This window comes from Podarcis tiliguerta (genome assembly GCF_965153285.1).
Source record: "Podarcis tiliguerta genome assembly, chromosome: 1".
Taxonomy (NCBI): Eukaryota; Metazoa; Chordata; class Lepidosauria; order Squamata; family Lacertidae; genus Podarcis; species Podarcis tiliguerta.
Window position 1 is genome coordinate 23,339,027 of NC_139534.1, and position 16,073 is coordinate 23,355,099.

Genomic DNA, 16,073 nt, shown 5'->3' on the forward strand with positions numbered 1-16,073 from the left:
AATGAGTCAAGCCATCTGCAGCTATTTCCTGACAGATGTGGCAAACCATACCGAGTTGCATCTCTTAATGGGGAACGCCGCAAAAAAAACCTCCAGCTCTTCCCTCCAGATTATAGGGCAGGCTATTTAACCATCAGATGAAGCAGTTTTCCCTAGTGCACAGTTTATTAGGCTTTTTGTGTGTGTCACAAAGTCTTCCCCACTCAGAATTCCTGGTACCATCACTGTGAAGGCCATCCACCGAGTGGTAGAAGGATCAAAGGATCGGAATGTGTGTTTTACCTGTGTGTGGCACCAAACCTACCATTCACCAACAACATAGTGGTCTGGGAAGCTGAAATATACTCAGAGTCGAGTAGTAATTTCATGTTCTTTATTTCAGCTCATAGGAACAGTGATTACACTTTCCCCCGAACCTTAGGCTTTATATACATTATTTACACAATGAGTACCGTCTGATTGGTTGATTATGTTTCCCTCCTGGAGCCTGATTGGGCTGCCAGTTGTTGAATCCTAGTATCCTACCGGCCTAATAGGCTGATTAACTTCCTCCTGCTCCTGCAGGCCAATCAGGTTGTTGCATTCTAGGATCCTACCTGCCTATTGTTCTAGGATCCAAGCTTAGTACATAACAGAAGTCCTCCTTAGCTGGCATCTGGATGAGCAAATTGCTACCTGCCATCCGCAGTCTGTGAAATGGGAATAATGCAGGCTAACACAGGTTTCGTTGTTGTTTACGAAAATAAAAGCAACACCGCCTGAAAAGCGCTTAAGCTGCCGTTCACATCTTCATGGAAGCCAATGAAAATGCTGATTTTCATGGCTGCAAAATGAGTGCTTTGCACACCCAAGGAGTTGGGGCTATCATGAATGATAACCAGCATCAGTCATTCTCATAGCAGACCCACTGAAATCAATGGCCATACTATAATTATAGTAGGTGATGCTTTCTGGAACGTTGCTTAGGCAGTGTTCGTGTGACCATTGTTTGAATACACGGCATGAGCTACAATCCATATCTATCCTGTAGTTTCTTGAGAGACACCGCTGTTCACTGTTCACTGTTTCTCCAACCAGCTTCCATCCATTTGAGAAATATCAGATGCATTCACTTTGCTGTTAAACTGAGGAGTGTGGCTTTGAGGCAGCCATTGCGCATGCTTAGACGGCAGCACATGCGTGGACGACAGCTTTGTGAATAGGAGTTGAGAGGGTTGCAGATGCAGGGAAACCAAACAGGCAAGGTGCATTAGGTGAAGACATCCGCACCCCTTCTCCAGTGTGTACAATATGAGTTGAAACACAGTGGGGGGAATGATACTGCTGCATTTTAAGTCGTGTGCCTCCTCCATGTGCGGTCCGGAGGGTGGCAACACAAGGGCCTTCTCTGTAGTGGCTGCCTGTTTGTGGAATGAAGAAGAAGAAGAGTTTGGATTTGATATCCTGCTTTATCACTACCCTAAGGAGTCTCAAAGCGGCTAACAATTTCCTTTCCCTTCCTCCCCCACAACAAACACTCTGTGAGGTGAGTGGGGCTGAGAGACTTCAAAGAAGTGTGACTGGCCCAAGGTCACCCAGCAGCTGCATGTGGAGGAGCGGGGAAGCGAACCCGGTTCCCCAGATTACAAGTCCACAGCTCTTAACCACTACACCACACTGGCTCTCCCCAGGAAGGGTCAGCCTGATGCCTTCACTCTCTGTTTTTAGGCACCAGGAGAAAAAGTTCCTCTTCAACCAGGCCTTGGGCTGATTAATATTCTATAGCCTTTCAAATGTGTCTGTGGGAAGGGGAGGGGGTATTGTTTTGCTGTTTTGTTTTACTTATTTACTTGCTTTTATCCTGTATTTTATTCAGTGAACTGCTCTGAGATCTTATGAGGAAGGGCAGCAGGGCAGTAAATAAAACAAACAAACAAACAGGTTGTACATAGTCTTATCTTGCTTTACAAACCCTAGCAAGATGTTTTAAAGATTTAAAAATATTGCGTGAAAACTCCAAACAATGCGATGTGCTTCGTGAAGTGTAAACGACCGGACTTCCTTCAGTGCAAAGAATTTTATCCCTTACAAATATCTGTCTCCTGGTATCTGAAATCTCATTAAAGGCCCTAGAGGTTCCAAGCTTTGCTCCTCATCTACCCCACCAAAGGGGGGGGGGGGACCCTCAACAGCAACCATTGTTTTATTTTTATTTTTTCAATACCCCGGAATAATGCCGCGCATCCTCGTGTGTTTTCTCTTCGTCTCATTGAACCAGCGAAAGGACCGCGCCAGCTCTGCTTGCTGCTGGTAGCTGTCACTAACACTCAATCTGTCTTCACAAAATGTTATTGCAAGTGCGTTCATCTGGGGTGTCCTTATTCGCGACAGCTGACCTTCATAGGTACATGTGACATTTAAAGAAAAGTTCTGCTTTACAGCCTTCCCTGTGCTTTTGGTTATAAATTATTTGTAGAGTATCAGTAATAATAATTGATTCCAGCCAGTAAGTAATAGAGTTATAAACAGCTCCCACTATTTAACGAAAGTAATGCCTCAGTCCCTGGCCTTATTTATTAGCATTCGAGAGCTCACCACAGCTCCTCTAAAATCAGTTATTGCTTAATTAAACTAGAAAAGATGACCTGCCGATGACTCTTTGTTCTTTCCGCAAAATACCAGCAGTGTAATTTCAGTTTTTCCTGCATGTTTATTTTTCAAGCACGACCCAAATACAGTACTGAAGTGTAAACAAACATCAGGTAGATGAGAAAAGTGCGTATTTTCCCCCTTTGAGGCATTAGATCTTTATTTCCACTCAATGTACTATCTGTTTAAAAAAAAAAAAATAGCCACTGCAGACATTTCCATTTTATTAGCTACTTTATAGCTCTCCTTATGTTCACAAGTGAATCAGTTCGAGAGATGGGATAGATACACTCTCAAAGAGGAAATATTCTCAATGACTTTTTAAAAAGCACCATGTTAAAACTTACTGCATTTCACCGGAAATGCAATATATCTCGTGAAGTGCTACAGTAGTTACATGTTTGGAATATACAGCAAGCAATGTCCACAGACATAAAACCAGAAATGAAAAGACCTCACCAGTAAATGCTCTGATGTATGAGGCAATCTCTCCATCAAATAACGGCATGAAGATTTCAAATAAATAATCCCCAATTAAATCCTATCACAAGAGAAAAAGGAAAAGGATGGCAGGCACCAGATTTCACTCCGCTCTCCCCCCACCCCACCCCTCTGGTACAATGTAGTGATAACTGACAAATAAAACTTAATGCCACATTATCATGATGCAAATAAAAACGTACTGTATTCTTATATAAATGTCAAGGTTGTGATTGTAGCTCTGTATATCATTTCTCCGCCACTAGCTGGCACCCTCGCTTTAAAAATGTCATACACTTCCTTGAATTCGCATTTGGATTTTACTAATTGGGAAGCAAGAGACAGTGTTTTGTGGAGGCAACAGACAGTCAAGAAAACATCTGGGGTGAAACAAGCTGAAAGTTTATATTTGTGGGGTTGGCTGTTAAGCAAAGGGGCCTGGTGTCTAATGGGCCGTGTTCATTAATCAGAATCCAAGTCTTCTGGAAAATATTAGGACTTAATCCTTGGTGGAGCAGGAAGCCATGCATATAGCAACCAGGGAACGTAGACAATACTGATATGGAATCAAATTATTACTATCACAAATTATACACAGACAGTGAATATTTTATATTTACTGAAAGTGGGGGGGGTGCTCCAGTGTGCCAGCTGATTTAACAAACATTCTCTCTCTCTCTCTCTCTCTCTCTCTCTGTGTGTGTGTGTGTGTGTGTGAGAGAGAGAGAGAGAGAGAGAGAGAGAGAGAGAAATTTTGCTCTGCTAATTGCTACCTGGCTACCTTTGTTCCCTGGAGCCCAGGTGACAGCTGCCCCAAGAGGCTATTCTGTTGCTCCTCTTTTCCCCAGGCTACATTTTGTTGCCATCAACCGGCTCCGGTAGGATTGCACAGCTGTGCTTTCCAATGCTTGTTCCAGAACCTTCTCTAAAGCACAAGCCATGTAGGGTTCAGAGAAATCAGCCAGAGCAAGGACATCATTCAGTCATTCCCTTAAAAGAGTCATCGACAAAATAGATCCAAATCGTGACAAATTGCACGTTGATCATGTTGGGACAATGAAAGCACAAGAAATGACACCAACTGGCCCAAAATTCCACTGAAACGAAATTGCCGTGCATTTAAGGGCAAAATCACTCTGTCCCGTGTGGCAACGTCAAGATTTCCGCATTGTGTTGTAAGGACAGCAATACACCTTGAGATGCTCTTTTGGTACCTAGGAGTTATTTATTAATCTAAAAACTTTTGGTAGAATGTTCCAAAGCAGAATTTAAAACTTATATTGGTCATCATGCAATATAAAAAACATACATTTAAATAATACTTGCTTCTTCTCATATTGCCTATGTCTACAGCCACTAATTAGTGCATGAAGATATTGAGTTGGATCCAGACTTCCCGCGACTCAAATTTGGAAAAAGCTGCTTCTTTCTTCTTCTTTTTTCAAGTTAGCTTTCTTCACAGTTTGGCTTTGACCTGTCAGCTGCATAGAGAACAGCTAGCCCTAAAAAGGTTGCTTGAAATACAAGTGTGGGGCTCTCTGTTTTTCCTTTGCTTCAGTTCAGATTCCAGGCACTGTACCCATTTCGTTTCCAATACAAACTGCCCATTTAATTGCACTGTGAGTTTTACGATATGTGCCCCAGGCAGCATTCTTTATAGGAAGTGCCTCCATGTTTATATAGACATGCGGGGTGTGCTCACACAAAGCAAAGCCAGAAAAATCTTCCTTGAAGAGCAATAAGTTTTTTCACAGCTATATCATTTCAGAAATGCTGATAGGCCAGAGGAGCAGAGGTGTGGTTGTCTTTTTGTTTCAATCAAATCAATATACAGTGGTACCTCGGGTTAAGATCTTAATTCATTCCGGAGGTCCGTTCTTAACCTGAAACTGTTCTTAACCTGAGGTACCACTTTAGCTAATGGGGCCTCCCGCTGGCGCCAGCGCGCGATTTCTGTTCTCATCCTGAGGTAAAGTTCTTAACCCGAGGTACTACTTCTGGGTTAGCAGAGTCTGTAACCTGAAGCGTTTGTAACCTGAAGCGTCTGTAACCCGAGGTACCACTGTAACTCGGTTGGTTAGAGCATGGCGCTGAAAACACCAAGATTGAAGGTTTGATCCCCGTATGGGACAACGGCATATTCCTGCATTGCAGGGGGTTGGACTAGATGATCCTCAGGGTCCCTTCGAACTCGACAGTCCTACAGTTCTAATGTCAACACAGGGTTTTCCCCCCTTTAGGCTCCTTGAGTTCCCCTTCCCTCCTTTCGTACTACAAATGTGTACACAGTGCCAACTTAAAAGGCTGGTGGGTCGTTCTTCTACTCAATTTGGATTGAAGCTGGGGATGGTGGGGCAGGACGTGCATTGAAACACACTATTTCCTAATAAAGAATGGGGGAAATCTATAAGTTACCTTGGAGACCACTATAAACAGTTGAGCCTCCTTAGCAGGATTTAAATAACACTTAAATTAGGGTTGCCATATTTCAAAAAGTGAAAATCTGGCCACAAAAATTGTTGAGCTTCTCGGGGGGAGGGGGTTGTTGAGCTTTTTCATTTTACAATTTGCCAGAAAAATCTACGCTTCTGACATGGGTTGCCATACACCTGGGTTTTCCCAGACATTTTTGCTAATTTCCGGAAATTCCGCCTGGATTCTATTTCCGGCGGACGAATCCCGGCTATGTCCAGGGAATTCCAGAAGCATGCCAGCCCTAGTTAAATGAACCGCCATGGCTCTGACTCCGTTTAAAGCAGCTGCCTGTGTTCTTAGGCCTAGGAGGCTTTGGGAGGCTTTGAGTAGATTCAATATCAGGAAATACTGGTGGTGCTAGAGGTCTCCCTAATCTGAATTAAAGGACTGAGGGAGATCCCAGGTAGGAGGAGCGTGTTCCAACTGGACTTCATTCAGTGCTAAAGTTCCAGTGATGCTCATAAACCACAACAAAGGGGTGAGAAAACAGGAGACTCCTGAGCACACAGGAGAGGATGGTGACAAGTTCTGGTCTGATGCCACATCTCACAGCAGCATCACAAATAGCTCCAAGGGAGCATCTGATTGGCCACTGTCTGAGAACAGGATGCTGGACTAGCTGGGCCACTGGAGAGATCCAGTGTGGTGTGGTGGTTAAGAGCGGTGGACTTGTAATCTGGTGAACCAGGTTAGCGTCTCTTCTCCTCCGCATGCAGCTGCTGGGTGACCTTGGGCCAGTCACACTTCTCTGAAGTCTCTCAGCCCCACTCACCTCACAGAGTGTTTGTTGTGGGGAAGGAAGGGAAAGGAGAATGTTAGCCGCTTTGAGACTCCTTCAGGTAGTGATAAAGCCGGATATCAAATCCAAACTACTACTCTTCTTCTTCTTCTTCTTCTTCTTCTTCTTCTTCTTCTTCTTCTTCTCCTTCTCCTTCTCTTTCTCCTGTTCTGGCGTTCTTAGCTTGCTCCAAACAAAGGTTGTGCAAGGCTGCGCATGGAACAGTTGTGGGTTGTTTCTTCTGCCAAGGAACCTGGGCTGAACTTTTCAGGGCAACAGATAAGAACTCATTCATTCATTAACTAGCTACTTGTTTGATGCTGCCTTTCTTCATCGAGTAGCCTTTACATGTCAGGTAAAAGGTAAAGGACGCCTGGGTGGTTAAGTCCTGTCAAAGGCGACTGTGGGGTTGTGGCGCTCATCTTGCTTTCAGGCCGAGGGAGCCAGCATTTGTCCACAGACAGCATTCCGGGTCATGTGGCCAGCAGGACTAAACTGCTCCTGGCGTGACGGAAACCACAGCGCACGGAAATGCCGTTTACCTTCCCACCACTGCAGTGCCCATTTATCTACTTGCATGGTGTGCTTTCAAACTGCTAGGTTGGTAAAAGCTGGGAAAGTGCAACGGTTGCTCACCCCTCGTGTGCGCATATTCAAACCGCCAACCTTTGGATCAGCAAGCCCAAGAGGCTCAGTGGTTTAGACCACAGTGTCATCCGCGTCAATGTCTCCTCTTAAGCAATAAGGTTCACACAATATTCAGAGTTAAAACCACAGTGTATCAATTGCATTAACCTTGCAGTTCAGCTCTCCTACAGAAAGGCAAATTAAAATGAACTTCCCAAAATGGAAAACAATTTTTAAAATGGGGAAAAAACACCTTTGTTTTGCTTCCTGCTTTGTGGCTCCCATTGGCAGTGTCGGACTTTGGGCTTTAAAATTTCTGTGGCGCCCTGTGTGACACTCAAACTCAGACCCCCACCCAGCCTCTCACCTTCATTGTTACAGCACCCTCTGCAGCACCCTCTTGGCTTGACGCCTAGTGCAGGCAAACCAATCACGCTCCCCTAAATCCACCTCTGTTGTTGATGGAGCAATGCCAGCAGTCAGAGTTCAACTTTATTCACTGGTGCAATTGGCAAACACAGTTGAGGATCAATTGGTTGAACTCATTGTTAATGAAGGGTTACAGCTCTGTTTGCTTCTAAAACAAGCAAGGCAAGTCCATTTTCCTGTGCCTGGCAGCAACCATCAGAGGCATTGACCTGCTGGGCAGGATACAATGAGCTTCTGCCTTCCCACTCTGCCAAACCAGAATTATTGCATCAGTGACCTGGACTTCTGCTCTCAACTCAGGGTTCGTCCACACTTCCACTTGTTCTGTGCCTAGAAAGCACAGGGCTGAGTGGTTTTCTGCTTAAACTATGCTTTCTTGGCAAGTGTCCAAGTGGTTTTGCCTCTCCTCTACTGCTTTCTCCTGGAAAACATCAATCCAGAGAAAACTCGGCAGACATTTGCTCTGATTCAGCAGTCAATAGTGGGGGGGGGGGAGTTTCTCAGAGGAAAGCAGCAGTGTGGATGAGTCCTCAAGCAGCCTGATGCTCATTGGAACTGATAGGGTGGGAGGCAGGGAGCCCAACAGTAGGTGGCGCCAGAGCCAATGATAGGCAGCGCCAGCTAACTCTAGCTTTGTCTCCAACCTACTCCCTACAGTGTGACAACACTGAGACTAAGGAGCAGGAAGCTGACAGGCTGTGCTGTCCCATGAACTGTTTGTAAGAAATGGAGCAGGCAGGTGGTGTGGGGCTGAGAGAGGGCAGACTGGGGTTGGGGGGCAGTGCCCCATTTGTCCCAATGCACCAGTCCCCTTTTACTCCAACTGATGTAGCTGGAGAAAGACGATACTTTTAAAGAGAGCTGGAGGAAGTATGAGAGGGACTTCATATTGCATGGGGAGCCCACAGGTTTCTTTTGCCCCACTGTTACTTCTAGCCTTTTCCTGAAATACCAAGAAAAACATCCAAGAAATTTTAGCAGAAGGGAACGTAGGGTGAATGTACACACTGCGCATGACATTCCAGTGTGGTGTAGTGGTTAAGAGCGGTAATCTCGTAATCTGGGGAACCGGGTTTGCTTCCCCGCTCCTCCACATGCAGCTGCTGGGTGACCTTGGGCTAGTCACACTTCTCTGAAGTCTCTCAGCCCCACTCACCTCACAGAGTGTTTGTTGTGGGGGAGGAAGGGAAAGGAGAGTGTTGGTCACTTTGAGACTCCTTCAGGTAGTGATAAAGCTGGATATCAAATCCAAACTCTTCTTCTTCTTCATTCAAACCACTTTCAAGACACAGGGTGAGGGGAAAATGGGTTGGATCCACAGGTGGAAGTGGTTTTTATTCAGAAGAAGCACCTATGAAGGTGAGAAAGGAGGAGAGACCATGGGGTTGCGGCACTCATCTCACTTTCAGGCCGAGGGTGCAGGCGTTTGTCCACAGACAGCTTTCCGGGTCATGTGGCCAGCATGACTAAACTGATTCTGTTGCAACAGGACGCCGTGACGGAAACCAGAGCGCATGGAAACGCCATTTACCTTCCCACTGCAGCGATACCTATTTATCTACTTGCACTGGTGTGATTTCGAACTGCTAAGAGCTGAGACAGAACGACGGAAGCTCACCACCATCGAGCAGATTCAAACTGCTGACCTTCTGATCAGCAAGCCCAAGAGACTCAGTGGTTTAGACCACAGTGCCACCCACGTCCCCATGTATACCTAAGTGGACTTTTTGCTGGTATGCTTCAGCCCCAGTCTGACCCCCAAAGTGACTCTCGGACTCCCAAAGGCTAGCCTTCAACAAAGGATTAACCTTCATTACAGATCTGTAGTTTGAATCAAGCAAAGCATACCTTGAACCTGAACTTTTCAGGGGTATTTTCACTTTCTCCAAGATCCCTTCCAACTCAAACACTATGTGATTGCAATGGAACTCTTTATTCTGGGTTTCCCCATGTTCGGCAGACACTTTTGAGAGGTCTCATTTGGTATGGGACCACTATGTTTGACAGCACTTCAACAAGGATTGTCATGCCAGTCAAAGGACACAATTCAGCCATGGATTCAATTCCATCTAAAACAGCCAGTGCTTTTGGTCCCATTGATTTCAGTGGGAGAGTCCAAGGTTGGCTGGGTCATCATGACCCATATTGAAATACATATTTGATATTCAGTGTGTTTTCTACACTTAAAAACTCTCATCACTGCATGGCACCTAAATTACAAGCGTATTTTGATTGTTTTGCTTAACTTCATATATTTAAGAACATGTAGAAAACTATTCCACAGCTTCAGTTGCTCAACCTTTTCCTTCCCAAACAAAAGGATCTGTTTTATCTATTTCTTCTAGCTAAAGTTGATCTGCACTTGTTTACCACGAAAGGTGAATGTTACCTCTATAAGGCAGCACCAATCTGAAGGCTATTTCAGCTCCATGAAAGCACATCTCAAAATTAATCATTCAGGTATTATTCCATTTTGTGTATGATACAGTTGACCTTAACTTAGATGTTTGTTTGTGTAAACTGCTTATATTACTATCCTCCTTATTAGTGTAAGAATATGATTAATCATACGGTCTATGAAAGCAGGAGAACTCAAATCATGTGTGTCCTGAAGGCAGGAAATGTCATCAGGTTATATATTGCCATAAATATTTGTAGTACTCAGCAGTTTCCAACTGTGCCTGTTGCAATGTGACCTACGATATTAAGCACTCGGGTGTGCGTTACTGAGCAGAAACATGAATGTATCAATGACACACCAGTGAATATCCCTTTTAACATGCACATCACTGATCAGACTCCCGTCAGTGTCTGTATTTAATGAATTCAGCTCTTGACTGAAGTGCTGCTCATTTACTCCTACAAAGGTATTATGTTTTATGCTTAAATTCTCACTTCTCATTTGACACAATCTCAAGTAGAGCTCAACTGTGTGAGGCATGTCACACGTTAGTGGCAAATGGGCTATTAATTTGAGTATTATATTTTTACCCCTGGAGGATTACTGAGGCCTTTTTTTATGTATTTATAATTTTCTTCCATCGTGCCTCATTTTACCTGATTTAATATTTGATTATTTGATTTGTGTTGGGCATCCCTTAGAGGACCAGGTTAACAGGAAACTAATCCGTGTAAATAATAATCACAATGCTTTCAGTTAAACAGTGGTGAGAACAAATCGTTTGTCAGCACAGCGGGAAGTCCTCTTAATTCTCTTCCAGCCCCACCAGTAACAAGCAGTGATTGCTGAGACCCTATGGCAGCATGGGGTGGTGGTTAGAACAGTCTTCTCCAGCTTAGTCCCCACCAGATATTTAAGACTACATCTTCCATCTGCCCCAACCAGCATGGTCAATAGTCAGGGATGACAGTTCAGTCCAAAACACCTGGAGGTCACCAGACAAAGGAAGGCTAGATCTGAGTGTTGGACAGAAGAGACCTGGGTTCAAATCCCCACACAGTCATGAAGTCCACTGGGTGTCCATAGACCAGTCACCATCTATCTCAGCCTAGCTAACTTCATAGGTTGCTGTGAGGATGGGAGAGAGAATCACTGATATCACCTGAAGTTCTTTGGAGGAATGTGTGTGTGTGTGTGATCATGGAGGAAGATATGGTGCATGAAATATATCTGAACATGACTTTTCAGTTATTCTCCCTACATCTAACAGGCTTACTGACTCTCTTATTTGATTTAGAACTGTATATCTATCACGCAGGTCGTGCTGGACATAGATATGAACAGGTTTTTCCTCAACATCTAGGTGTATAATATACAGTATTGACCAGGTACTGGATAATGTAGTTCTATATTTTCAGTTCGCTTTTCCAGCAGGGCAGGCTGAACATCTCTTAACTTCTTCCAATCTTTTTCTGCAAGTATATTTTGAAGTGGTTGCAATGCGTCTCACTGTGTCCTCAAAAAAATAGGTGGATTAACTGGGCTACTTTTTGAACTGAATATGCACAACTTTGTCATGAATACCAGTTTGTGTTCAAGGGAGATATAGCGTGCTAAACATAAACCCATTCCGTGGGCGATGAAGAGTTTGTGTCACCAGCACTCAGAATGGTAGGGCAAATGCCTTGGAGGCATCAATCAAAGTTGATGCCAGGATTGCGGTCTTCTAATTTTAAGGGTCCATGTTTTTAAGGGCCAGCACTGCAACTACCATTGCCTCCTCTGAAATGCCTTGCTAGATCAGGGTCCAGTGCTGGCTTGTTTATGGTAGCTGAGCTGCCTTTTATTCCCCCCCCCCCAAAAAAAAGGGTGCAGAGCTGAGACCCCCACCAAGCTAGGAGGCTATAGCACACATTTCCTCTGCTGCCAGCCACCCCATCACAGAGCAAGCTCATGGACGTGGGGAGCTGCCTATGAGAAGGGTACTGTGTTGGAGAGAGCAGCTTGCCTGAGACTCCCTCAAACCTGCCCTGTAGGGATTATCATCCTTGTAGTCATGGACCAAAATTTCTGAAGGCTCTCACAGGGCTCTCGCTGCTTGCACACTTCAGCAGCTTATATAGTGCAGGGAGCTGTGATGTCAGTATCTGGTAGGATGTGCAGTGGGGTGGTGTGATGTGATGTTTTCTTGTCCCCATGTGCAGATTAACTCAATCTATACATTGTTAACATGGGCAAGCATCGTCTTCTTGGTGATTTGTGTGTGCCGGTGGTATTGCCATGGATACTCGGGAAGCAGCTGTTAGGGCTGCTACGCTCTCTTGTTTTGTGTTTCTGTCGTTTTCTTCTCCTCCGTTTTCCTGCTCAGTGAAAGCCAGCCATCACCATGGCAGAACTCGAAAGCTGCCTGTCTAGTCCTACTGGACTGGCATAAATCATAGGACTCCGGTTTAAAGGGGCTATATAGCTTGCAATTGTATAATTAGACCAAAGAATTAGCAGTGTTTACAAGTAATCATTGCTGGTTGTTCGATGAATGCCTGCCAGTGTGCTTAAGAAATTGCTGGGGCTAATAGAAAAAGTGATATTTGTTCTGTTTAGAAGCCAGAAAATGGCAACTCAGACCAACAACATATATTTAAATTCAGCCTGAGAGTTGGCTGTTATTGGCTGAACACAGACCCCATGGTGTTTGCTAGCAACCACTCCCACAATCAGATCTGCATTGCAGTCATGGAAGGAAAACGATCTATTTTTTTTTCTACCTTGCTCATCAGGGGTTCTAAGAAGCAAGTCAGAAAGGACACATTCACATCTCTCTAGTTTTGATCTTCAGAGCAAATAATTTAAAAATTAAATATGCATCAAATAATGCAGCTATGTCTCACTAAAATTCTCAAATTAATAATCACAGGAAACCTTACATTCACGTTGCAGATTTATTCATCAAACAAAGGGACTTCAAAGAGAAAGAGTGACTGTAGAATTAGAAGTCATTATCACAAAGAGCAACAAACTGAATTAGTTATCCTTAAATAAAATATGGAAACATCTCAACTTCCATTCTCTGCTTCCTCTGGCCAAACAGAGATGGATATTTTATGGTCCAGTCCTAAAATTTCTTCCGTCTGTAACTGAGTGCACAGGATGGGTTGAACCAAATCACAACAGCAAAACAAACAAAACAGAAAACAAAATAAACACACCATCTTGCATACTGATGTTGTGGTTATGTTTTGACAGCTCAAATATTTGGAATTTAATGTCTTGTCTCCTTGCCTTCACTTACATATATCTGAAAATTTAAAAACAGTTATGAGAAAAGAGAAGCAATCTCATTTATATTTGCTAATCTTGCATATTATTGAAGAATTACAAGCAACCACGTCAGGTTTTTTGCAGGCACACATCATGTGTGAAATTACTGCAATGTACCTGCATGTGCAACCATCATTTATTAGTTTCCTTTTTAAGATATTTACATACTGCCCTTCACTATATTTACAAACAAGAAAAAAACAACTACAAAATAAACAAAAGCATTAACATCATTCTCACAAGTTACATAAACAGCATAACTTAAAAACACCATTAAAATGGCTTAACCTATTAGCCACTAAAAACCTGGTGGAAAAGGTGGGTTTTCAACAGGCATATGAAAGAACAGAGTTGTGGGAAGGTAATTCCAAAGATGCGAAACCACCACTGAAAAAGATCTTCCACAGGTCGCTGCACTCAACAGGTCCTTTAATACAAGAATCACTAGGAAAGTCTCTTCCACTGATTTTAGTATGTGGGCAGGTGGATGGATATAGGAGAAAGCGTTTTCTCATATATTTGGGGTCCAGCCCGTTCAGGGCTTTAGATATCAACTTAAGTCCTTCAGTTAGGCCCAGAAGATAGCTGGCAACCAGTTGCTTCTGTCTGAGAATGGGTGTTATATACACAACAACCCCGCTACTCATATCAATATTCTCACCATCGCATTCTATGTTAGTTGCAAATTCTGGAGAGCCTTCAAGAGTTGGAAGACCCATATAAAGTGTATTATAAAAGTCCATCCTGGAGGTTATCAGAGTGTGGATAACTGTAGTCAGGCTATTCCTGCCCAGAAAAAGCTGTAGCTGATGGACCAACTTAAGTAGCTGCTGAGGTCGTCTTAGCTTCAAGTGACAATGATAGCTCTAGACTGAACTCCCAAACCACACCCTTGCTCTTCAGTAAGTGCAATACCATCCAGAACATGTTGTCTGACCAAATCCCAGACATGGTAACCCCCAAAGCACAGAGCTTCTATCTTGGTTGGATTCAAGTTCCATTTCTTGATCCACATCCAGTTCAATACCACTTCCAGGCACTAATGCAGGACCTTCACTTTGACAGGGTTGGTGAGCAACCCAAGTAGGGGCAGCAGCCCCTACCATATTTATACATGTGTTTTATATGCCAACTACATCTTTAGTCTCCTGCTTTCAGAGACTGCTGCCAATGAAAGTTTGTGCGCAAAAGGCTGTCGTTTTTGCAAAGAAGGAAGCTCCACCCAAATCATTTTTTAAAATTATCATATTTGCATACTGTCCTTTATCTGAAGATTACAGGGTGGTTCACCACATAAAAATACGCTGAATTGGGCTAGATGAAACACATTTGAGCCCTTTTTTATTTTATTTTTTTGCTTTTGCCATTTTTGCAACGTCAGTACAGATGAGAATTCAAATGAAAATGTTAATGTGCATGAAAGCCAATGCAGATTTAGATGGAGGTGCCACTCACAAGGTGTCACCAGGGCCGTCTTACCCATAGGCAGTAGGGGTGCGGGGCACCCAGGTGCGGGCTCTCAGGGCGCTAGGCCGAGAGTCCGGGGAAGAGCCTGCCTGTTGGTTGGGCTCTCCTGCTGCGGGCGGCTCTGCGCCGCGAGTTCGGGGACAACCAAGCCAGTGAGATGCTGAGGCGGCCGGCCAGCTCCACCCTCCTGCATGCCTGGGACTGGGCAACCAGGATGGGGACGCACCAGGCAGATCTTTGCACCCCAGCACTGCATATGCTTAAGACAGCCCTGGGTGTCACAACACTTTTGGGACAACCATGCTTATTTAGCTATAGGATTCAAAGTGTTTGTGTTCCTACCTCTCCACTCTAACAACCCTTAGGAGAATTAGATCAAAGCTACAAAGTATTAAGCATGGAGATGGGGGGGGGGGGATTGATCTATTTTGACAGAATATGAATTGGATGATACATTTTAACGCCATGTAATTTTGTACATGGGCATAGCCAGGAATTCTGTTTGTGGGGGGCAGGCTATTGTTAAGGGGAGACAGAACCTCAGATTTGTATTGATTTAAGGGAGGCAGCTGCACCCCCACAGCTACGCCCATAATTTTGTACACCTCGAAATTGTGTTTTTTGGTATAAAGTTTACAAGTTTCTAGTCCAGACAGGGGTTAGCATTGCAGAGGAACTGGCCAGGCCCAGCAACTCTGGAGGGCCCCCGGCCAGCTGAAGCACCCCAAGGAGATGGTAGCATCTCTTGGGTGCTGGGAGATCCTCCTCCGCGCTGCAACCGCATGCCTTCTCCTCAAGACAACTCCGGGGCAAAAGCGGCACAACAAAGCAGCTGCTGCTGCTGCTCGCGTGCCCACGAAAAACAGGCAAGTTAGCGGCTGCAAAACACTTGCAAGTAAACAGCTGCCGCTGCTTCGAATCGTTACTCTGGGAGGCGCCATGGCTGGGTCTCCCAGAGCAGCGCGGGGGGGGGGGGGAATGGGAGCGGCAGCGGCGGCCTCTTGCTCAGCTGCGCTTATTACGTTATTATAGTGTTCTCGAAGCTACCAGCATGAGTTTGACCAAACTGCGGGACGCAGTGGAAGACAGGAGTGCATGGCGTGCTCTGGTCCATGGGGTCACGACGAGTCGGACACGACTAAACAACTACAACCATTATATTATGATGTTATTTGTGGGGAGCCATCAGGGCCGAACGAAGCAGCAGCTCGGTTGAGCAACCTTCCTCCTCTCTTTAAATTGTATTAATAAAGGTGTGTGGGTTTTTTGTGTGTTACAAAAGCGCATCCATCGCCTATATTTCCAGACCTTTCTACAGATCAATTATATATTCGAAGTGAATGGTCTTAATGCAGCGTCCCCGTCCCCGCTTCAGACGTTGTTGAACTACAACTCCCATCGTCCCTGGCCGCTGGGCCAAATCTGGCGGGAATGGGCGAGTTCAACAACAACTGGCGCCCCCACCGCGAG

The 16,073-nt window shown here is 44.6% G+C and overlaps 1 long non-coding RNA gene across 1 annotated transcript; it reads right to left on the reverse strand.

The window, feature by feature from the left end:
* Positions 1-12,743: 12,743 nt before the first annotated feature.
* On the reverse strand, positions 12,744-16,043 carry LOC310665147. The gene is made up of 2 exons (XR_014505200.1): positions 15,912-16,043; positions 12,744-13,113 (listed from the first exon to the last, which is right to left on the reverse strand). It is a non-coding gene; the product is annotated as an uncharacterized lncRNA (long non-coding RNA).
* Positions 16,044-16,073: the final 30 nt, after the last annotated feature.